Below are 24,775 nucleotides of genomic sequence, written 5' to 3' on the forward strand. Positions count from 1 at the left end.
ATCAAGGTTCCTTGTGCTGGGTGCAGTGCAGGTGAGAAAGGGCGCAGACTGGCTTGCCTTTGGCATGCCTTCAATGTACCTGTGGGGTGCCCACTGTGCATCCGCACTACAACTGCCGTTAAATAGGTCTTGAGAGGAGGGAGGAGTGTAGAGTACGGTGGGCTGGAAACCAGTGATCTCACTTCCTGTGCAGATGGATGATGGGAAATTAAGACCTCTTGCTTGGCTTCTTCTTTTAAAGCGAGTTTTGGTGGGAAATAGTAACATAAACAAATTACATTTTTTAAATATATATAAGTAATTGTGATAATGTATGTATGATACATATACATTTCACCTAATTATAATGTTACTTTAACCTTTGTTTTTTTTCAGTGAATTTCTTTTTTTAAGTTAAAGTAAAATTGTATTACCATATGTAAAGCCAACTGCCCGCCATGCAGACCAATGGCCATGCGCAGTAGGAGTTGGCCATAGGGCCAGGCCGAACCACTCACAGGCAGCCAACACCACATTGTGTACATGCACAGAGGAGTTGACCACTGGGGCTAGTCTGTGGCCCACCCCCACAAGCAGTCAAACCTCCCAATCCACCCACCCTATATATAACACACCATATATAAAGCAAATCTATCATCTTTCTCCAAAAATTATCAATAATTTTAATCAAAGAAATATTTCAATAATTACTTCAAAATATTTAGTAAAGTTCTATTGAACTACATGTCTGTGACTCTCTTTTTCCATGTTTTTCATAATTGCATTTTAGAGGTGAAAAATGTGAAATTAAATAGAGATATATTTTTTTATCTTTAAGAAAATAAAAATAAGAGGGGGCGTGGCCAAGATGGCGATCGGAGCGGCAGCATAAACTGCAGCTCCGTCACCCAGCCCGCACAATTATCCTGCTGTTGAGCCCCCAGCCCCCTCCCCCCGTTGCAGGGTGGGGTAACCGCTTGGGGGGCCCCGGAGGACTGTATCGCCGACCGCGACTGCGACTTTGCAGCCGCCGTATTCCCGGAGGAAAACCCGTGCTCGCTTTCAAGTCCGCGCGGCCCAGCAGATCGAAGCCGCATGCTCGGTTGAACTGGAGCTGCCGCCCAGTCCCCGTCGCTACCACAAAGGTAGGAGCTCGCCGCTGCGCCTCCGCCACGCGCGCCGGGGCTGATCGTTAGCCCGCGGAGGGCTCCCCGGCGTGCGCAGGGCCGGCCGAGTCCTCCCGTACACGGCCTTGCTCAATCTCGAGCCGCGCTGGAGCGCGTCTGCTCGTGCCGCTCCTTCCCCTTGCCCAGGCAACCATCGGATACCTGGGACCAATTTAAATTAAGCACCGCTGCCGGCCTAAAGAACGGGGGAAGAAAAAAAAAAAAAAAAAAAACGAATGATTTAATCGGACGTCCGCATATTCGGAGGCCGCCATTTTGGGCGATTCAAAACTTTGTGGGGCCGGGATCCTATGGCTCAGGAGTGCCGAACCCATCAACAAAGGAAACCACACTGCTTAAACATCCCCCACAGACGTTTTGTCTCATATCTGGGATTAATTTAAGCCAAGCAATGCTGTCGTCCTGGAAAATTGCTCGCAAAAGGATCCCATAATCGGTGGCCGCCACTTTGGGTGCTTTAACAATTTGTGGGGCCGTGATCCTTCGGCCCAGAAATGACGAACTCGTCGGCAAAGAGCATCACACTGCTTCAGCATCCTCCCCACAAACGCTATGCACGCCTGGTGCACTGTTTGACCATATTTGTGTGATAATATCACCCCAAGCCCCACCGTGACCTCCTATGACACCAAGAAAAACAGAACCAGTAAAGTTGAATCACCCTACACAGGCAGTCCGTGCCCACACCAATTCTACCGCACTCCACTCCTTAGTAGTGAAGGGGTAGCTGCAGAACAAACTGCGTACAGATACCCGCGGCACAAGGGGCGCAGCCAATAACGCAAGGTGAGCCTCTTGGCGACACCCCTCAGATCAAAACTTCATAATACATCAAATATTCCTTTCAAAAACTCAAAAGTTCAGGCACAGACACTGCTCCTATCTAGTCTAAAAGCGCCGAATCCACGCCTCTTCAACAGTGCGGTACCTGGCTGGCACCACTAACTGCGTCCTCCTTAAGCTGTTAGTCAACGCTTCTGGCTGATCCTCCCCAAGCTATTCGTCGGACGTGTGCCCAGATCGGCTGGCTTGCCTCAACATCTGACCAAGCGGCTTTCACTGCAGGGTCTCCAAACCCAATACTAACTCACGGACACTGCTGCAGTCCTCAAATGGTGAAACCAAAGACCACCAGAGCACCTCTCACCAAAATGGATCACACTATAACACCCCCTCCAGAAGCCCACATCACTGCGCAATCAACGTTACAGAAGCTGGAGCTAACTTTACAATCACACACTTCACAATTCGAAAAAATCTTGCAAGCCATTCTAGACACTAAGACCACCTTGGAAGCCAAAATAGGCTCTGTAACAGAAGATCTCAACATCCTTCGCACGGACCAACATGCTTTGGCCGATAGAGTATCCGAACTTGAAAAAGACACGGCGTCCTTACCTGGCTCCATGAAAGACCTGCAAACACAGCTAACGCAGCTGTCAACAGAAGTTGATCTCCTGAAGCGCAGAACGGAAGATGCAGAAGGCAGGTCCCACCGCAACAACATACGCCTGGTCGGATTCCCCGAACGCACAGAGGGCTTAAGCACGGAACTGTTCATTGAACAATGGCTCATAGACACAATCTTTAAAAACAATATCCCGAAGTTCTTCTCGGTTGAAAGAGCACATAGGATCCCAGGCAGACCTCCAGCACCCGGCTCACAGCCACGTCCTCTTATAATAAGACTCCTCAACTACCGAGACAGAGACCTTATCCTCCAACTATTTCGGAAATTAGGTCCAGTGTGCTACGAAAATGCTACGATAACAGCCTACCCGGACTTTACAGCAGAAGTGCAAAAAAAACGCAACTCCTTCTATCGTGTTAAAACATGCCTCCGCAAACACGATATCAAATATTCACTGATGTTCCCAGCCAGACTTCGAGTACAGGATGACTCTCGCACTTTCTTTTTTACTACCCCAGAAGATGCCTGGACTTGGCTGCATGCTAAAGGCCTGGCGGACCCGCTGGATGCAAGTACTCAGGATGACACTAGATCTCTCTCTACTCTGAACCGTAAACAACGCAAGAAACAAAGAGCCGGACCCTCACCTGAGCAGGCAAAATCCGAGCGCTCTCAGCTCCTCCGGGCAACATCTAATTTTGTCAATGCTTCTACCATTGTACTACCTTTGCAAACGGAAATCGAACTAGAACAGGATACAAACTCTGACTCAACCGAGTCCACACGTGGTCCTCTCCTTACTCCACGCACGGCGGATGATATCTGCTGAAAGGTCGGACTTGCTTACTTAACGTCTAAAAGTTTTCACCACAGCTTCTTCAATGCTCTTGCGCGCAGTCTTGCAGCCAACGGGTGCCCCCCCCGACTGGTGCGCTTTGTTTTCTAAACCATAGGAAACCCGGGCAGGGTAAGACCGCACTCTTGCACCAACGCTAATTGCCACCCCCCTGCTCCATATGGACAAGTATCTCACACTGGATTTTTCCGGTATCGTTTTCTATATGTTAATGGTTTATTTGTTGTATGTTGTTTTAGTGTGCACCTCTATATTAGGAGTACGGATTTACAGTAGGCGGGTTAAACATAAAAAAAGCGGCAAACACATATGGAACGCTTACTGTAGTAACAAATGTACAGCTGACAGCTTGTTACTTACTGGTCAGCCAATCATAGTGACTGGGTCCCATAACAATGTCAAGATCGGGTTGACAGATAATTATAATTCAGATTATATAATATACAAAAAACAACTATGGCTACTCACAAGCACCAAGAGACCCTGAAATACAAAATACTCACATGGAATGTTAAGGGTATGGCTAATCCTCAAACGCCAAAGAATTCATGCTTTTCTTACAAGATATCAAATACACATAGCTCTGCTGCAAGAGACACATTTCACCAAATCCATCCTGGACACTGCGCATTCAAAATGGAAGGGTCAATTATACGGCACCACTTCTTCGTCCTTTGCTCGCGGAGTAGCCATCTGGATAGCACCTAGTGTCCCGTTTGTACTCTCTCGCACACAATGTGATCCAAATGGTAGATATGTAATACTTGAAGGCGCCTTAGACGGGTCCCCATTAGCTCTGGTCGCACTATACTCCCCAAACGCGAACCAGCGTGACTTCTTGTCCACGCTCACTACTGGCAACCTTAGCGACCCCACACTGGAATGCATATGGGGGGGTGATTTCAATAGTGTCCTGGACACTCAAATGGACCGCTCATTTCCCCCACTTATTGCAGCCCCCGCTAATCGCGCCTCAGAGACTTTGGCGCAGTGGGCATCAAACAATGGACTAAGAGATATATGGAGGGTGCACCACCCCACTCACCGGGAATATTCTTACTTCTCCCCAGTACATAAACTGCATACTAGGATAGATATATTCTTTGTATCCACCACTATTAATCATAAAATTTGCTTATCTGAATATTTGGCACGCACAATATCAGACCACAGCCCATTATGCCTGACATTGACATGGGGACACATGCACACTCGGATACCAACATGGCGTCTGCAACCAGAAGCCCTCCTAGATCCTCCTTTTCAACAAGATATCTCCAAAAGTTTAACTGATTACTTCCTATCAAATAAAAACACAACCTCATCTCGTGCCATAGAATGGGACGCTCATAAAGTGGTGATAAGGGGTCATTGCCTTTCGGCTACGGTAGGGGTCAGGAAGGTACTCATTAAGGAATTACAAGACTTAGAAACAAAGCTCCGAAGCGCAGAGAATGCAAACGATAACACCGAACCCGCACTGGCAACACTACACCTGCTTAGGTCTACTCACAAGGAGACAGACAATAGATTGAGTAAACATGATTATAGACACTATATGACCAGACAACACGCTGAAGGTGACAGATCTGGTAGATTATTAGCTTGGCTGACTCGGCAGCCATCACAATCAACACCCATTGGCGCAATACGCGTAAACTCTGACACCATCGTTAATACCCAAGCAGGCATAAACGACGCCTTCTTCACATATTATCGCACCCTCTATACACCCCCTCCACAACCTCCAGAGCAACATCTTATTAACACACTATACCTGGTCCCCCAAAATCAACCTATCCTTGACAACTCCGCCACCCTAGACGGCCCTATCACTATTGAAGAACTGCGGCTTGCACTATCACAAATGGCACGTAATAAAACACCCGGGTCAGATGGCCTACCGATAGAATATTACAATTCCCACGCCGCCCTCTTACTACATCTACTTACAGAAGTACTCAATGAAGCACATCGTAAATTACAACTACCGGACTCAATGTGCGAAGCATTGATAGTGGTTCTTCCAAAAATGGGTTGTGACCCTCTAGATGTCAAATCATACAGGCCGCTCTCTTTGCTAAACACAGACTGCAAATTATTAGGAAAAGCACTCGCAAACAGGCTCCTCCCCTACTTACCGTCTTTAATACACCATGATCAATCAGGCTTCATTCCTGGCAGAAGCACTTTCCTGAACATTAGGAGACTCTTACATATAATACACAGCAATGCAAACTCGGAAGCAGTGGCTCTTTCCCTAGATATAGAGAAAGCATTTGATACACTCAGCTGGAATTATCTTTTACACACACTCAAAGCATTTGGTTTCGGCACTGGTTTTATTAACTGGATCAAAACGCTTTACTCCAGGCCCACTGCCCGTGTCAAAAATGGACGAGTCATCTCTGAAGCATTCCCCATAGGCAGGGGCACTAGACAAGGCTGCCCATTATCCCCATTGCTGTTCGCTATTGCCATGGAGCCACTTGCGATTAAACTACGGAGCTACGCACATATATGGGGCATCCCGGAGTCTAATACCCACCACATCGTATCTTTGTATGCAGATGATGCCTTAATATATCTGCGTGACCATTCGGCCCACATGACGGAGGTATTGCAGTTGCTAGACTCCTTCGCCATCGCCTCTGGACTGCACGTCAACTGGTCCAAATCAAGCATATTCCCCATTTCTCCATCCCCGGTAGCTCACCATACGAAACTACCGCAATATAAATTACCCTGGTCGTATATAACCTTTAAATATCTGGGAGTGCAGATCTATCACTCCATTATAGATCTAAAAGAAGGAAACATAGATAGGGTCCTTGCCTCTGTTCGTGGCTCAATATCCTTCTGGAGCTTACTCCCTCTGTCACCAATGGGCCGGGTGGCGATAGCCAAGATGCTCATCCTTCCAAGGTTTTTGTATTACTTTACAGCCCTCCCGCTGTGCTTGCCACGTTCCTTTTTTAATAAGCTACAATCAATGCTAACTGATTTACTCTGGGGTAAGGATAGACGCAGAGTGGCGTTGTTAATAACACAACACCCGCAGGAGATGGGTGGACTGGGAATGCCTAACTTCGAAAGATATTACGCAGCCGCTCAATTATCTTGGCTGTCCACATGGTTACGTGACACCCCGTCGGTTGAAAGCAAGATGTTACAGACACATACAGCACCACAGGGGCTGCTGCTCTCGATACTAACTAACGCTCCTCACACGCTTCCCAGACTAATATTACTAGAGGCAGCCCGATTCTGCTGGCGCAGATATGTCCAAAATAAGACCACATCTCTCCCCTATTCGCCCCTGTTGCCACTGCTTCAATTGCCGGGTACCCAAACCCTGTCACTACACCACGATACACGAGAAATGAATAGGCTCCAAATAGGTGATTTATACTCTAGCTCCGCGATGCATACGTTCGCGAAACTGGTGACTGCAGGCATTATGCAAAATGGGGCCTTTCTAACATTTAATGCTATAAAGCTACTGCTCAACAACATCTGGGGCGTAGGAGACACGGAACCTCCCGAATCCTCACTGCTCACCATTATCCTAACTATTGGCAGCTCAAAGGGCATTATTACCACACTATATAAAGCATTGCTTGAGGCAATATGCACAACACTGCCACATGCGAAAGCGCGTTGGGACTCTGTCCTTTCTACCCCATTACCACAGAAGACCTGGGTTACTGCCCTTGCAACAATCAAATCAATATCCCGTAACCCTCGCCTACGTTACACCCAATTTAATTATCTTCATCAATCATATCTATCACCAGCTCACATCCAAAAAATCTACCCCAATACAACACCAACGTGTCCCAGATGCGCTACACCAGCAGCTGACTTCTATCATATGGTTTGGAGTTGCCATCCCATAAACTTGGCCTGGCAACGAGTGACGGAGATCACAGCAGAGATCTCATCTCACACCCTGGTACCCACACCTGACTCCTGTTTACTCGGCATACGTCATCGTGTCAAAAAAGATAAACATATGCACAGGTTTATAGACCTGGCATTTGTGGTGTATAAACGTTTGATAGCAACACATTGGAAAGCCCCACATACCCCCTCCCACGCGACATGGCTACAGGAGTTACATAGCCGATCTCAAGCTGAAGCACAGACGCTGCACTTGCTACAGCACAGAGGTCTCATTCTTTCGGGCCCGGGGATTTGGGACACGTTTGTGGTGGCAATAGAGGCCAGAGATGACATGTACCCCCCGTGAACAGGATACAACATACAAACAACACAGCTTGAGCTGACGCCGTTAATACTTTAGCTACACGATACCAGTTCTGATTGTCCTTAACTGAACTCATTGCTAATATTCTCCTTCTCTCTCAAATGACACTTCCCAGCTGCACCCATTCACACCCCACGCGCTAACATAGGCATGTAACATACATTTACAACATGTAAAATATTCTTGCCCTTGTATCTGTCAATACCACAGACACTTTTTACACCCTTGAGATGTAATTCACCTCAATTACGGATGCCGTCAGAGTTTGGCCAGACCCCCTTAAGCCGCAATCATTCCCCATAATAGCTCTCACGCTAAATGCCACTGTACCCTCCTTTCACTCCGCCCTTAATTTTCTCGCACTCTTAGGATTGGTTATAAATGTTCTCCCTTTCAGTTATTCTCGTTCCCCTCTTTCTATCCCCCCTTCCCCTCTTCTCTCTTTGACATCTTACGGTGTAGCAATGCTGTGTAAAATTATACAATTGTACAAACGTATTGCAAAATGGCGAACAGCTATTGTATTGTTGTGTGAAGATTGTGTTTAATAAACAGATTTAAAAAAAAAAAAAAAAAACAAGTATAGCTCTGTTCTACTTTTTCACATTTTACACCCCAAACATGCATTGGTAAATATAACCACATAAAGAGCTTGTATTATATGTGATATATTTTTAACACAACATTCAACCGGCCTCTAGGTGGCACTGCAATTTCAGCTGCACAGCAAAAGCTTCTGCCTGAGAAAATTAAGCATTGTTTCAATCACCCAGGAGACACATTTTTTTCTAGTGCTGCAGGAAGGAGCTGCAGATCTCCCTACTATATTAATAAAAATTCCCTTCTAGTTACATCACCTAAACACAATATATGTAGGTAGCCCTCCCAGGGTATCGTGGAACACTCCTGGAAGAAGCCGTGAATAATAAATGAACGGCTGTGGCTGCTCATTTATTATTCAAATTTGGCGTTTTTTTTCTAAGAGTCCCAGGGGAACCCCAGGGCTCCCGCGGCCCTGCAGGCTCCTGTGCAGCCCAGGGAGCCCCCTTTCCCACCTGCACTCCACCCGGGGCACCCCATACCATTATTATTTATTGGGGCTGCAAGGAGAAGCCCCCTGGGGCATGCCACAACTGGGCATTTTTTTTTTTTTTTAATGGGGTGCCCCAGTGTCCTCTTGCGGAACCGCACATGTGGCCCCACATTGAGGTCAGTGGAGGGAGACCCAGGGTCCCCACAGCCCCGCTGGCTCCCCTGCTTGCACCCATCATGGATGCAGCAGGAGCTGACATTGCTCCAATCTCGCTGGGGCTTTTTTGTTTTGCTCCTGTAGAGTGGGACTAATAGAAGCATTTCCGTGCCTGAGATGGGGGGACAGAAATGCTTTGTTCTTCTACTGGGTGGGAGCAGCTGAATAGTCCTGGGGGATGGGGTCCCCGTGGCCATTGTATGACTCAGGGAGTGGGGCTGTGTGGCACCCCTCCCATTGATTTGAAAGATGGCCCCGTGGAATGGTGTCCCTGGGGCCTCTCTGTGCTCAGGTTAGTGTGGCCGCATGGTTTCCCCATCCTCTTTACTAAATTATCAGGCTCGGAAGATGGGGTCCCCAGCGCTTCTTTAGGGATTGGGGAGGGAGGTCCCCTTCCCTTAAATAAATAAATAAATACATGTGGCTCTTTCCACCCACCCGGAGGGCTTTAAAATGCATATTTTTCTTTGCTGTGATTTGCAGATCCACTGCAAATTAGTGGCAAATTTTAAAAAGAAAACAAAACATTTTTCTCCCCAGATGGTGTTCAGGGTATCTGTACCCTGCCCCCTTATGTCTTTTTTGTGTTTTTTCTTAGGACTCAGGAGCGAGTCCCAAGTCCTAAGATGGCTGCCACCAATTCCTGGCTGAGGTAGTAGCGGCCAATCAGATCTAAGCATGAGACCTGTCGGCCCCTCTGATACTATGCAGCGTTATATATTTACAATTTTGTTCAACCTTAATTTTTCCAAAACTACTGAACAGATTTACACCAAAACACAAAAGGACTCTTCCTGGACCAAGATCTAGTTTTCAGCCATGTTTGGTGTATACTTTCAGTTGTTAGGGCTGTAGCTGTGTCTAAAGTTCCTATGGAAAAATTAATGGGGAAAACTTGTTTTGGGACCCCTCATTTTCTCTGCCCCTGCTAGTCGTTTCACCCAGAAACTTTCCATTTGCAAACTAGTCAGTTTTGGATTGTTTTGTGGAGGTTTGTCAAACAGCGCCAAAGTTATTAACAACACAAAAAAGGCATTACCTATGGAAACACGATCCTAACTATAACTACCCAGTGGTGACGGCCACTGGATAATATATATATACAAAACCATAGAAATTAAGCTGTTGTAGTTAGTTATTTACTATAACTCGTACCCTAGGGTAACTAAAACTTGCGCCCTTGCCATGCACTGCTAATTACCCCAGATATTACAGCACTCATGAAATCTTTTATAACATCGTTGATAATATCACAGTACTATTTGAAGTTATTAATGAGGAAACTGTGAAAGCGGGGCGTACGATATAGTTACCTTAGGGCACGAGTTATATTGTCTTGAAATAACTCTTAACAGCTGAAATTCAATGGTTTCGTAGATTTGAAATGTGAGCTTAACTATAACGTCTATGTAACCTTTGTTTTTTAAAATAAATAAATATATATATATTTTTATATATATGTCACTATGCCAGGAAACCAGGCTCCGGAGGCCCAAATATGCTGCAATAACCAATCCCCAGTAAAGGATCACTTGGACTCCCTGGAATAAAAATGCTTGGTGTTTATTTGGATAAGTTAGCCCTCGCCAATGTGTTTAGGCCGTAGCCTTGATCACAGTGGAGGAATGGAAAATGACAAGACCATTACATACACATGGTCAGTGACAAAAGACCATTACATACACATGTCAGCAACAAAGTACCACAATTGAAATTCATTGTAGTACACCTGCAAGAGTGTCTGCCATTTTAACCAAGTGCAGTGATGTCTGTGAGTCTATACATAACAGCAACAATTAAAAATAACAATTTTCAATATAATGACACCTAATGTATGTGTACACAGGTCAATACCATACTGCACAACAGTAACAAATGTTTAGTGATAATTGCCGTAGCAGAATGAAATGTCACAAAGTACACATATATGTATAACATAATTCAAAGTGCATCCCAGAAAAATAATAATAATATTCTTAATATTATAGGCACTTACAGGAATGAAAGCAATACTGTCATAAAAGCCCCTTGTGGCACACGTGAAAACTAATGTTGCCCACGTTGGAAGTTAGGAGTCTGTCTGCTGGTACCATTCCACTAGTTTCTCTCTCAGTCTTGGGTAGTCATTTGTAAATGACAAAATATCACTGCTGCTCCAAGAGACTTGTACATAATTCCCTCCAGGAATTTTTCTCATTGGTAATATCTTTACTGAATTATCAGTCTGCTGCACATCAATATTTAAATTTGCAGACTCCTTTTTCTTCTGATCTCTTCTCTTTACCCATCTGCCTTCCCATTTATCTAATGCTCCCCATGTTTGGATATTCTGAATTAATTCCTTAATATGAATTTCTATTCCTGGTATTCTCATGTTCCCAATATCTTTTGAATTGAGTTATAATCTGGAACTTCTTTTCAGTGGCTTTGATTTCTTAGTTTCTATTTCATATTTCTCTGCAAGTTCTGATAATCTCTGGTGTGTAGATCCTGCTCTGTTTTTAACATTTTTACACATTAAAACATAGCTCATCTTCATTGTATGAGTCAATTCTATTTAACTCAACTGTTGCCTCAATCATTTCATTTAATTTTAATTTACGTCTTGCCGAGTTCAATGAATTTCCTCCTTCAGCAATTGTTTTTGCTCCACTCATTTTTTTCCAACCAATTTGTTAACTGCTGAGCTGTCAACCCTTGTAATGAAACATTATTATTTACATTGGGCACACTCTGTGGAGTAATACATGTAGCCTCAGAACTCATCAGAACTGAATATGACTTCCTAAATTCTGTGAAGTCCTAGAATAATTTAAGTCAATCAGTGGACCTGTCAAAAATCTGATTCATTGGAGACACAACTCCTGCAGTAACACTGAATCTCTCCATTTCTGCATCTGAATTAAAAAATATTCTGTACATTACTCTCATTATTTCCTTGGGTTAACAATGATACAACAGGACCAATAGTAACAGGCACTGTTAATGCTTCTGGACTCAATTTAACATTCTGAATTCTCGAGTAAATTACTCCAGAATTCTGACCTGACAACATTGAAGAATTTGACTGTAATATTGTCACAGGTGTATACCGTGGCATTGTCTGAACTTGCACCTGAGCTGTTGAACTAGGTATAGACTCCATCTGAACCATCACTGGTTTCTGGTAAATCTGTGATGATGACACCACTGGTACTGTCATGCTCGGTGCAGAACTTACAACAAGAATTGTAGAATAGAATTGTAAGATAGACTACAGGTAGCTTAAGCTGAGTCATAGGTGTTAGAGTTACAGTAATAGTAGGAATGTTAATTTCAACCTGTACTTGACGCTGGGTTACTACAGCTGGTACTGGAGCACCTGGACCAGTACTAGTAGCTGGACTTATCCCTTGTGCTGCATATGGTGGAGGATAACTTCTCAATAATGCCATTATAAATTCACCATTATCTGAGTCATCATAAGTCAACGATTTCCTAGCATCATCTGACTTTGACTCATCTTCTTCAGAAGGGTCTTTATTCTTTTTCTTTGTATTTTGCCTGACACTGCTCTCTTTCTCTTTGTGTAATTGCAAGAAACATTTTAATACCCTGTAAAGTTTCAGTTCTCCAAATTTTCTGCTCATTACCCCACCTTGCCTCTAATAATGTATTCTCAACTTTTCTCATTCGCCTCTCAAATTTTTATTTCTCTTGTAGTCTTGCCACTAATTCCCAAATGGCTAAAGCTTCAAATTGTGCTGGTATCGGAGGAGGTTTTAATTCCTACAACACTCTCCTCAATTTTTTAAAATTCTGATGTTGCATGTTCCATAGACAGGAAACGCTAAGCTCCCTTCCTTCTCTGTAATTTTACACTATTGTTTTAACCAAATACATGCTGCGGTACCTTTCTCTTCAATTATGATGGATGCAGATGTACGTTCTGGTGGGGCAATTTCTCCTACTCTAACTGGAATAAAAGCATCTCCCTTAAGCGCACTCATTAACGCTTTAAAAAAAATCATTTTTACTTTAATCAGGCTTAAGACTACAATTTAAATTCAAAACAGGAAGTAATTCAATCCTAAAATTCTTTTCGCTTGCCTCTCTCAACCACTAATGCTTCACGGTTGTCCACCAATCCATTTGTGGCTCCCTTTCACCAACCGACCTATCCCAGCACAGACCCAGTAACGTCACACGCACAGCAGCTGACAAAGTCTTGCGGACTCGTCTTCCAAAACTTGAATCACACGAAAACTAATGCAAATATAGTAAGCACTAATAAAAAAATCAACACACCAGCATGTCTGCTTACTACAGGTATGGAATACAATCACTTCAGAATCTTCAGGAATATTTCGATTGCGGCTTTGAGCTTTGACAACTACTCATTCGATGAGTGCTTTCTCTGATTTCAACCAGCAAATTTCACCCTTGACTAATACTAGATCCTTCTTGTGCACTCAGGGATCACCAATATCTGTCAAACTAGCACTCCCTTTAAGACACACTCTAGGAAAACTGTCACCACGCCCGACTGACCAACTAAACAGATAAGTTACGGCAATAACAGCCAAGTGTCTCCTGCACTTGTACAGTACTCTGGAGTCTTAGACCACATGGGATCGGTATACCAACAACCACGTGGGCAATTTTGTGAGCATAAAGCACCACATACAAATGAAGTACGGCGACTTCCCTACATACACTCTTTGGAGTATGCACACTTCCTAACAAACTACTTTGGAGTGCGCAAACTCCCTATTTCTCTCAAACCTCACAATTCACCTGTGATTTGCTAAAGCACTGCAAGCGCAAACCCTACCCCAAACACAAATTACACTAAGAACACTGAAGACCTCTCCAAACAAGCATTGGCAAAACCAAATTTCATCCATATAAGCATTGACAAAACCAAATTTCTAAATTTCATCAAGCACTGGTAAAACCAAATCTCCCAATTCTTTCTAAATGACATAACAAATAAAAACAGAAATGTCCTTCCTAATAAGACGAAAACATCAGATGATACCCTCCTATTGAGAGATAACTATCCTCCGCTGCTACCAAAATTGTGGGTATGTTCAGCCTTATATATTTTTTGATTATTTATAAGGTGACACTTTTAAGGTAACCATCAATTACCCTTAGAGGTCAACACAATTCTTTGAACTCAGATAGGAGTGAGATACCATCCTAACAGTCAACATCAATAAGATCAAATCAATAAACATCACATTCAATATTGGAGTCAGTAATTTATATGCACCATGTCCTAGTGGCCATGAATCACCACACCAGTTCAAACATTAATTGCCCTTTAGATTAACAATGCTAAGATCACTTGAATCAAACGCAAGACCAAATGATTTAAGTACAGAAACAATACAAGCTGACCAAACCTTCGAAAGAATCTTAGCCTAGACATCTGTCTTTGGCACTAGCCAAAAAATTGTGGTTGGGTTTCTAAAAAGAGAAAACATAAAAATCTGCAAGAAAGACTAAAGCACATTTGGTTATACCTCTCCTAATGGATCAGCAAGCAGTGATGTTTTCATCAGTGGAACATCTTCTGGTCTTCTTCATTGGGCAGTGGCATAATAGGGAACAGTTCAGTAATGTTTGGCCCTGATGTGTCTGAACTGACAGAATCATAGGCAAACAGCTAAGAAACAAGAACACATCATTTCACTAGTTGAGAAAAGGAAGATCTGCTCTTACATCACTTCAGTGTTTCTATATAAAATCCCTAGAAAGCAACTAGCTAAGCTTCTATTGGTCAGTCTATTGGGTGGTTTAGTGTTCAGCCAATAACTACTGGTCCACGTTTCAGAATTATCTTTTCTTCATTTTCTGCATTCACGATTGGCTCATCTTCTCTCAATCTGCAGTCACCAGTTTCCAAAGTAGAATACAATTGTTGCAGGTTATACATGAGCACTGAAGACTATTGTTCCTGGGTACACCTTATCTAATCCCAGGAAGACAGACAAAAGTTACAACATAAGAACATAACTTTTCCACAGTAAGCAAGTCATACAGGATGCTTAGAGAAACATTATTTTGCAGCATTAGCATTTTTTTAAAACGAATGCTAAAACATTGAAGAATAAAACATTTCAGAATATTTAAACTATTAATCCTTTCAGTACATATTAATATTCACCTTTCAGTACATTTAATTATGAATAAACAAAATACATTTTCATTATACAGTTATTTTCATAATTATACATGTTGTTTATGGTGTCCACCATATCAGCCACTTTATACGTTGCACATTTTAAACACACATTTATTTGAAAACTGATTTTTAATATACACTTTATTTCTTTTAATTAGTAGTTTATTACTTCAAAATTGTATTATTTAGCTTGCTCTCTGACAACATCACATTCTAGGAGGAACAGTTTCAACTTCTTTAGTGAAGAGAACTGGTACCAGGATGGCTTTGTTTATGTAGCAGTGTGTTTCTTGAAGGTGAGAAGTGCCTTCAGGGGGAATGCAGATGATTTGAAATCAGCTGAAAGATACATTTTGAAGCCATCTAACCATTTGCTGTGAAAGATAGATAGATGAGTATGTTTTAATGACCCCATCCAGTCTGAGCTCCTCCTCTTTCTTTTCTTAGCTGCTCAAGAAATAAGTGATATGTTTGATGTCTTCTTGTGACACAAAACTGTACTTCGTAAGTCTATTGAATGTTTCTTGGCATTGTGTTGTGAATTTTTGATGCCAAAACTTGGTATACACTTGCATTGTTTATAAAGACTTTTCATGAAGGATGCCATTTCCATAGCAAATACTGTATGGTAAGACATAGCTTTAAGGGTTGCTAGCGGTGCAGTAGCAATTTGCATGGCCCTGTTGAAAGAGTTCCTATGTCCTCAATAGGTATTGTAGGAATAGGAAGAGAAGGAGGCATAAGGTTGCTGCCGGGATGTGGGGAGTGGAAAAGGAAAGATTGCATATGGTATTGGGTGTATGAAATGAGACAGCATCATAGGAAAAGAAATGCCGGCCAACAGACTTCTAGTATATCATAAAAATGTGGACTTCATATTTGATTCAGTGTGATGTATCCCACCATTCCTAAGGAGCTCTTTATAGACTTGTGGCCTAATAATTCACCTCAAATATTTGTTATTGGGTTATGCAGAGGAGCAAACAATGACATCAATTCATCAAAATGCCAGGAGTAGCGAAAGTAACATCACATGCCCTTTGACCTCCAATTTTCTCCCACATGCATACATACTTACACATACACACAAATTCATAGTTACATACACTCTCTCTCACATGAACACACTCTCACCCACACGCATGCACACAACATACATTTAAAAGCATTTTTCACTTACCTCTGCTGGCAAGGAAGGGCATATTCCAGCTCGATGTTTATTACACTAATAGTGAATAATACATTATTTTTCCCTATTAGTGTAGTTAAAAATTGACAGAAAACAAAGAGAGCGGAGACCCAACTGATGTCCATAAGGACAGGTGCCACTGTATTCTTGGCACTGCATATGCCACCTCTGAGGCCTGGGGGGTCATAAAGGGAGTGCCAGGGGATAGCGAAGGGCAGCCCAGGGGTCTGAGCTGCGACGCCTGGCAACCCCTAAATGACATCCATGGGAGCAAAGTGACTTTATTGGATAAATGTGGGCTGCCACTTGCTTTAGGAGTAGGGTAATCAAAGAGAAGATGTATGTGGCTAGGGCAACAAATATGGATTTGACTCAGCAATATGACGTGTATATTAACAGTACTCTGAGGGGACCTGATCAAGTCAAGAGAGTAGAAGACATGAATATTGAGGCTATTTTGGGAGATGCCAAAGTAGTGTTTAATGGCAAATTAGGCAGTGGAAGCATCTATTTTGCTTTTTCCTTTCGTAAGCACTAAGAAGGCAAAGATTAAGTTTCTATTTTGACCTTTGGAGCCTCAATCTGAACATTTAAATCAATAGCTTTAAGCTCCCCAGTATTAATGAGATGTTGTTCCTTGTGAAGTGTGCAGAGTTGTTTTACAATTACAGGTGGAAGCAAAATCTGTAATAGCATTTATTAAGATGTTTCAGTTGACCTGTTTACCTTTTGGCCTTGGCTGACCAGCTAAGATGTTGCAGCATATGATGTCAAACATCTTTAAAAACACAATCACATGTAGTGTTAATTTTTCAAAAATGACATGTTCGCGTTTGTTTAGGCAGTGTAGGCACTCAGTTTAGCACTGAGACACGTCATTGCAGGTATTACATTACATAAGTTCAAATGCTGATTTCTGGGGTGGGAGTTTAAACATTATCTTGACTGCACATTTTCATCTGATGGGGTGAGACCAAAAGCAGATTTGTTGAAAGTAATAAGGCTTGCACATAAATTGGAGAACCAATAGAACACGGGTAGTTCATGCACATGGCTTTTCATGGTCTTGTAGATATGATGTAAGGCAATGCTGCATTTCCTTATACTGAATCAGGGAGGCGTTCCATGGGCATTGCATTGGGTTTTTCCATGCAACATCCATGGGTTTTGACACATTCCTAGATTTACAAGAATCTGTAAACCTGAAAATGTGTAAAAATCTACCGCCCTCCCCAGGGAGGTGCAACGAGGCAAAATATCTTTATTTCTCCTCGTTTTTTCCCCTTTCTATGTGTGCTGCGTTCTGCAGCACACATAGAAAAAGGAAAAAGCCTCAATGGATTGTTTTTGTGCAGGAAGGTGTCCCTTTCTGCACAAACGCAATCCTGTCTAGGATGCAGGCATCCTTTCTCCATGGTGCAAGGGTGCCTGCGTTGGCGTTAGGCAGCCTATTGTGTGCCAGCATTGGGGGAGAGCACAGGAAAGCGCCATATCTTGTAGATACAGTGCAGTTCTGCCCTTTTCATTAGAGTAATGTCAATCAAATGAAAGTCATTTGAAGTGAGAAAGAATTTGCAGAAGGATTTTGATCATGTCAAGGTGGAGACTATCCATTCTGACAGCTTGATATATGTGATTTTCAAAAGGAAAACCTACTTGATTGTTGATGTCAGCAGCCAAAGTGTAGGTGCTCTCTTGCAGCACCCTAAAAATGATTTGGCCATTGAGAAAGGAGCAGTGGCAACCATATGGGGAGCTGAATACCTTTGGGAAGTACATTTGGGGAGTGAATTTTGTATTACTGACAGATCATAAACCATTGTTAAAAGTGCTTCACCCTAGGGGAGCAGCTAACAAGTCTGGTAAACTAGAGGGCAGGTTGCAATCAATTCTGTTCTTTATGAGCATCTGGTTGGGTGCCACAACAAACAAGTTGAATGTCTTTGAAAGCTGGCTGTGATTTAGGAAGGGATGGATAGAAGTAGTGATGAGGCTCGTGGTGTGGAATGTGTGCTTGCAGATGTGTAGGATGACTTGTGGTGATGGTGCGAAAAACAAAGTGAAGTGGATGAAGGTTGATAGAGAGGGTAGTGTGTTGGGGAGGCAGGAATGTTGGTGAAGGTGGGCTCTAGCAGAGAGCTGTGGGATTGTGGAAATATGACCGTATTGAGAATTGGTGATGAACTATCAGGAGGAGAAAGAGGTGTACTTCCCAAATGTTACCAAACATAAAATAGCATTATAATATTGGGGATAAAAGAAAAGAAAATAATTCTTCTTTTAAAACAAGCTAGGAATATACATTGAAATAGTGATCACAATCAAAAGATGTCTGTTTGCATCGTCATCCGATATTGTATTGTATTGTATTGCAATCGTATTTATATAGCGCTTACTACCCCTGACGAGGAGTTGAAGCGCTTTTCGATGAGTAGCACGCTACTCTGGAACCCAACAAGAATTAGTGATGGATTAGTATCATTAAATAATGAGTACAGTTTTAGTATTATTATGAGTTAATTTGAGCCGCGGATATGAGAGTTTGTTAGTTAGATTTACTGGAGTAATGGAGGGGTGGGGAGAAAAGAAATCAAGAAATGTTAATTGGGAGTATATCCTTCATTTACTCAACCCAAAGGCTTGGGATGAGTAAAGGGGGGGCGGAGGGGGAAGAGTATGTGGAAGGGTTAGGGAGAGTATAGTAGCAGGGTGAGATAAATGCAGGAGAATTTAGTAGGGTTGTGTGGGAGGTCACAGTAATAGAGTGAGGTTTGGTGAGTTAGATGTGGAAGCGTAGGGAAGAGCTCAGGCAGAGATATTTAGGAGATGAAAGTGGTAGAAGGGATTTGGGATGAGTCAGAGTGAGAATGGACGATAGTTTGATAGAGACATGACATAAGAGTGATGAGTAGATAAGTGTGATAAGATGAGAGCAGGAATTCATAGATATCTAGTATAACAACCCACCCAGGAGCCATGCAATGATCCACGAACATGCCAAGCACAGAAACAAAATGTACACATACATATATATATATATATATATATATATATATATATATATATATATATACACACACACACATACACATGAATACACACATACAAAACATAATTAGAACCATGGGTAAAAAGTATTTAGTCAAACAGGTTTAAAGAGTGTGTGTGTATTTTATTGTTATGACATAGTAGCAATACATATTTTCTAAAGAAACTATAAATAACTAGAAATATACATATAATCTGAAAAAATATTTATCATCATAGGCATATGCAGTTCATAGTTGTTTGAATAAGGTGGTTATGAAGGAAAGAGCCAACTCTTGAGTAGTTTTCTGAAGACAAGAAAGTTATCTGTGGCTCTTATAGTTGGGGGTAATGAATTCCATAGTTTGGCTGCTTGGACAGAGAAGGATGTACCACCTATAGTCTTTTTCTTGTATGGTGGTGTTCTAAGGCGGGGTGCCAATCTTGAGCGGAGGGTTCTTTGTTGGATGTATTTGGTAATTTTCTTTCTGATAAAAAACGGTCCTGTTCCATGTATGGCTTTGTGGGTGATACAAAGCAGCTTGAAAGTGCACCTTCTGGCAACGGGTAACCAGTGTAGTGCCCTCAAGGCAGGGGAGATGTGGGCTTGTGGCTTTATATGTAATAGTAGCCTGGCTGCAGAATTCTGGATACGTTGTAGTTTTTTCATAACAGATAGAGATGATCCATGGTAGAGGCTATTGGCATAATCCAGTTTGGATAGTACAAGCGAGATAGTAGCTTGCACCTTGTGTGGAAATCCGAGGTGGGGGAAGATGCGTCGTAAAGTCTTTAAGGTGATGAAGCTTGTGCGTGCTAATTTGTCTACTTGGGCATTCATAGTTAAGTTGGAATCCATGGTGATTCCTAGGTTTTTAACTTCCTTGGATAATTGAGGAGGTGGTCCGAGATCGTCAGGCCACACACATTGAGACAAAACTGTTTGATATCCTGACATAACCACAGTTTACAGAAAAAAAGCAAAATTCCTTATTTAACGCTTTGAGTCTCAATCAACAGGGTTTACTGACCTACCTAGTACTAAAATCCAGTCAGGTTCTCAGGACGCTACCAAAGCGTAAGAGAGGAAGCTGACTTGGCGCTACACAAATTCACTGGCAGTATTTCACACCCTAGGTGGTGAGCTAAGGTACTTCTTCCTCGAAAAGAAACACCTTTTCATCACTGTATTATAAAAACAGCATTTTGCAGGTGGAATTGTGCAGCAGAAATGTTTGTATACATTTGCTGTGTGGCATTTTATTGTGGTAGGGATGTGTTGTACTGTGCTTTATGCTGCTGTGTTTTTGTGCCGCATTATTGCAGTGTGATTTTGTAGTGCTTGGCTGCAGTTGTGTTGCATCCTCTTTTTGACTGTTTTGTCGTGATGTAGGTTTCATTGTTTTATTTTACTTTGTGTACGTTACCCTGTTATGTTGTGTTGTTTTCTTTCGATAAGTCAAACAATGCTGCTACATGTTATACATAACGTTCTGATTCAAAGCTCAGAATAGAAGGTATTTACCTCATATGGTAACTTCTTAACTCTATAGTAATTTTATTTTCCACAAGTGGTAAATTATTCCGTCCTAGTCTGACAAACGTATAACGAGGGCCACAGTGCCTTATAAACTCAGGTCTCCGAGTCCTCACTTTATGTGATACAGCACATATTTGTGTGGTTATTGTGACAGCGCAGACATTGGCCCTCATTATGTCATTGGCGGTAAAAACCGCCTACTGCTGTGGGGATGGCCACCAAAAGACCGTCGCTGTGACTAACATCTGTCCACCATAATATGACCCCAGCTGGATTTCTGCCACAAGAAAGGCGGAAATCCAGCTGTGGTCATGCTGGTGGACGGTGTTAAGGTGGCGCTGCTACCACCAGCAGCGCCACGCCAGTAGACTGCCGACAGCCTTATTATGAAAAATAATACGGCCTGGCGGTGTTCTGCTGGCGGTAGCAGCGCCCCGTCCTGTCCCCTGCTGGAAGACCCCCGGGATTCAGGAAAGTCAGGTTTCCGACAGGGGAGGGGAATGGGGGTAATGTGTGTGGGGGTGTGTGCATGAGTGTGTGTGTTGTGTGAATGAGAATGTATGTGTAGTGTTGTGTGCGTGCATGTGTGAGAATGCGTGTAAGTATGGATATGTGAATGCGTGTCAGTGTGACTGTGGTGCAGATGTGTGCATGAATGCTTGGATGCATGCGTGTATGAATGCGTGTATGCCTGTGTGAGTGGGTGTGTATATGTGTGGTGCGTGTCTGTGTGTGTGTAGGGGGCTTGGGGGATTGGAAGGGAGGGGAGCGTGGATGGAGGGGGGGTCTGGGGAGTTGTTGGGGGAAGGTGGCCTCCTATCAGTGACAGGGAAGGAATTCTCTATCACTGATAGGGCCTACCTTCATGGTTTTCGTGGCATTGCGAACGCCACAAAAATCATGGCTGTAGGCAGGGTCAAAATACCTGAGGTGGTACAATAGCGGCCGCCGGGCTGCAGATTCTTATCTCCAGCCCGGCGGTTGCTACCGCCATGGCGGTCGGAGTGGTACATTGGCGGGTTGGAATGTCATAATGTGGTGGTATTTACCACCAGCCTTTTGGCGGTGCTACCGCCACATTACCACCGACCGCCGGGGTCATATTGACCCCTATAAAGTTCAGTGTCTCAAACAGATGGTCTCGAGGGCAAGGTGAGCGTGAGATGCAAAGAACAACCCCACAGTGTAAGTTAGGCCCAACTAGGGTCCCGAGGCAGACAAGCAGACGATATTGCAGGTCGTTCCTCTCAGAGGTTAGTGAGAATACCTTGATCTACCGACCATTCCTTAGAGAAGCCGGTGGTAACAAAGAAAGTTCCTGTACAAGGCCACCCCAACTGTGGGATTCAATCTTGCTCTCTGAGACACCTGTGAGGTTTCAATAGCCTGACACACGATCCTCCACTAGAAGCAACCTGTAAGCCCTGGAGACGCAGTAAACGCGGCTTTGCTCCTATTGTGTGGCTTGCGGCTTACATGGGCTTTTCTTCGTGTGGATATTTGTAAAGGAGGATGAAGAGCTAATCTTATTACACTTGGAGCTACACGTTTATTTATTCTGTGGTTGGTTACACATTGCTGTATTCAGTTTCACTTCAGACTCGGTACTGCAGAGTTTAGGTGATCTTACTTCCAAAGCAAATAATTAAGAAAATGTATTCTGGAAATAGGAACAGATTGATGCCAAAAACATCACCGTGTTCCATTTCCTGCAGGTTTCTGTTTCATTTAGAACTTCGGATGAATGAAGGGTTGAAATGTCTTTTTCACCTGCCAAGACTTCCAAATGTCATCCTGATTGACAGTATTTGTGAATTAATAATTTTCTTGTGCATTTTATAAGTCTACCTAGAAGGAAGTGCGCCCTGCGAACAGCTGAGCACAGAACAATCTATGAAAACAGAGAATAACAGTGCATCAAAGTGTAAAACACTGATTGTCCAGGTGCAGAATCTACTACGTCAGAGTAGAGGGTAAGAGTCCGAAGTATATATGCAAGGGAAGAATAATTGCAACACACTCTTTATAATTCACGTACTGGTTACTAGCACTCGTGCAACACATGAATTACGTGGTTTCCCTGTGTAAGTATTCACGTACATATGTTATTTTCAACAATCTTTGTACCCCACTTTTGGGCAATGCATCGGTGCGTACTTTATCCATGCAGACATGAAAATGGTAGAATATATATATTTTCCAAAATGTGTTATTGCTTGCTTAAATAAAACCTTGCTTACCCTTAGTAAGGGGGTTCACTGGTGTCCGTTCACACGCTTCTAGCATTACTTACACTTGATTTACTTCAGGAGTCCCCTGCATCACTGAGGCCTGATTCACAAAGGTAAACTTACGCTTTTGTGTACGTTTCTGATTGATCGCTATTCACAAAGGGAGATACCAGTAATGACTTTACCAGTGCAGATTCCCCGCACATAAAAAGACCTACGGCGCTTTTAAAGATTTACTCGTAAATCCCTTTGTGAATAGCAAACACTCGTAAACGTGCAGAAAAGTGCAAGTTTACCTTTGTGAATCAGGCCCTAAATGTTTGTAAGTGTCCCAAGGAAACCTAATCTCCGTGCCATTTCTCTGGGAGCCCCGCTGACACTTTCTTGGGGCACACAAGTTTTTATGCGCACCGATTATAATCATGTGGCAGTGACGTCAGAGACTGGGGGTTGCAATCATGTGCCATCAGGGCAATGTTGTTGAATCCTGTGAAATCCAAGTGCTTCCTCTGTGGCATCTGTACTGTCACATGGCACAGTACTGCAATGGGCTTCAGCACGCGAGCACTGAGTCGGTGGCGCTCATTGGCTCCTGCTACCAGCATTGGTGTGAAATAATGCGACCCACCTGCAGTGTGATGAGGGGACCATATGTCTCTCATGTCTCACAGATATTTATTGGTCTTTGGCTGAGTGGGGAGCCCCTGAAGTACTGGGGCCCCTCTAAGGGTTTGGGGACCCCTGCAGGACAGGGGCTTGTGCTACACCCCTGACTTCCTGCGCTACCTGTACATGCCAAGTAGGGGCAAGTCAAACACCCATTGACTCCAGAGCACTCCTCAACCAGTAACTACTCACACGGGGAAACCACTGATTCCTGCCACGGATCTACTCTCTTAATCGAACCAAACAAGCTGCAACCCTCAGCGGCATCACCTCAGCCTGCGATCTCATACATAGGCCGAGGGGACCGGTAAACCAATACAATCCTACTCCGTGAGTCAGAGTTTATCCTGTGGGATGAATCCCCAATTATGAGAAATAACATGTGGATTTGTATTTACTGGCCATTTACCACCGACAAATTCTAGCAGGCTCGACCAACCAAAATGTATCTAGGAAAATGCTATTTTTTTTGCAGTACTCGTAATTCCAATATCTCTGATCACTAGAGTTACTGCAAATATGAGAATTTTACAGACAACATGTAATGAGGGCTTAAGGTGGATGTGATTGCCCCTAGTTTATGAACTCTTCTGTGAATACAAAAAAAGTTATTTTGTAATTCTTTTTTATGAGAAAACAACAAAAACAGATAAACATTGCAGCCTCTGAAGTCATATTCATCAAATCACAATTGATCATTACCATTTCTCTTAATCGAGACCCCATTCCCTCCCTCTCTACCCTCCCCCCCAAGAACTATAGCATCTCAAAGTCATCCCCTCTTATCTCGTGCTTACTTTCTGGTCCTCCAACTTCAGGCGAGGCACACAGTACACCCCTGTGTTCGTTCCATTTCTCCCAGATTTTAGCCCATTTTCTCGGACACCCCCTGCTCTCATAGATCACTTTCTCTGCCAACCTGCACCAATCTAAGTCTGATATCCAGTCCTCCAGATCCGGTGGTCTATTTGCTTTCCAGGTGTGGTTAATGTTGCGTT

This window comes from Pleurodeles waltl, chromosome 1_1 (assembly GCF_031143425.1).
Source record: "Pleurodeles waltl isolate 20211129_DDA chromosome 1_1, aPleWal1.hap1.20221129, whole genome shotgun sequence".
NCBI lineage: Eukaryota > Metazoa > Chordata > Amphibia > Caudata > Salamandridae > Pleurodeles > Pleurodeles waltl.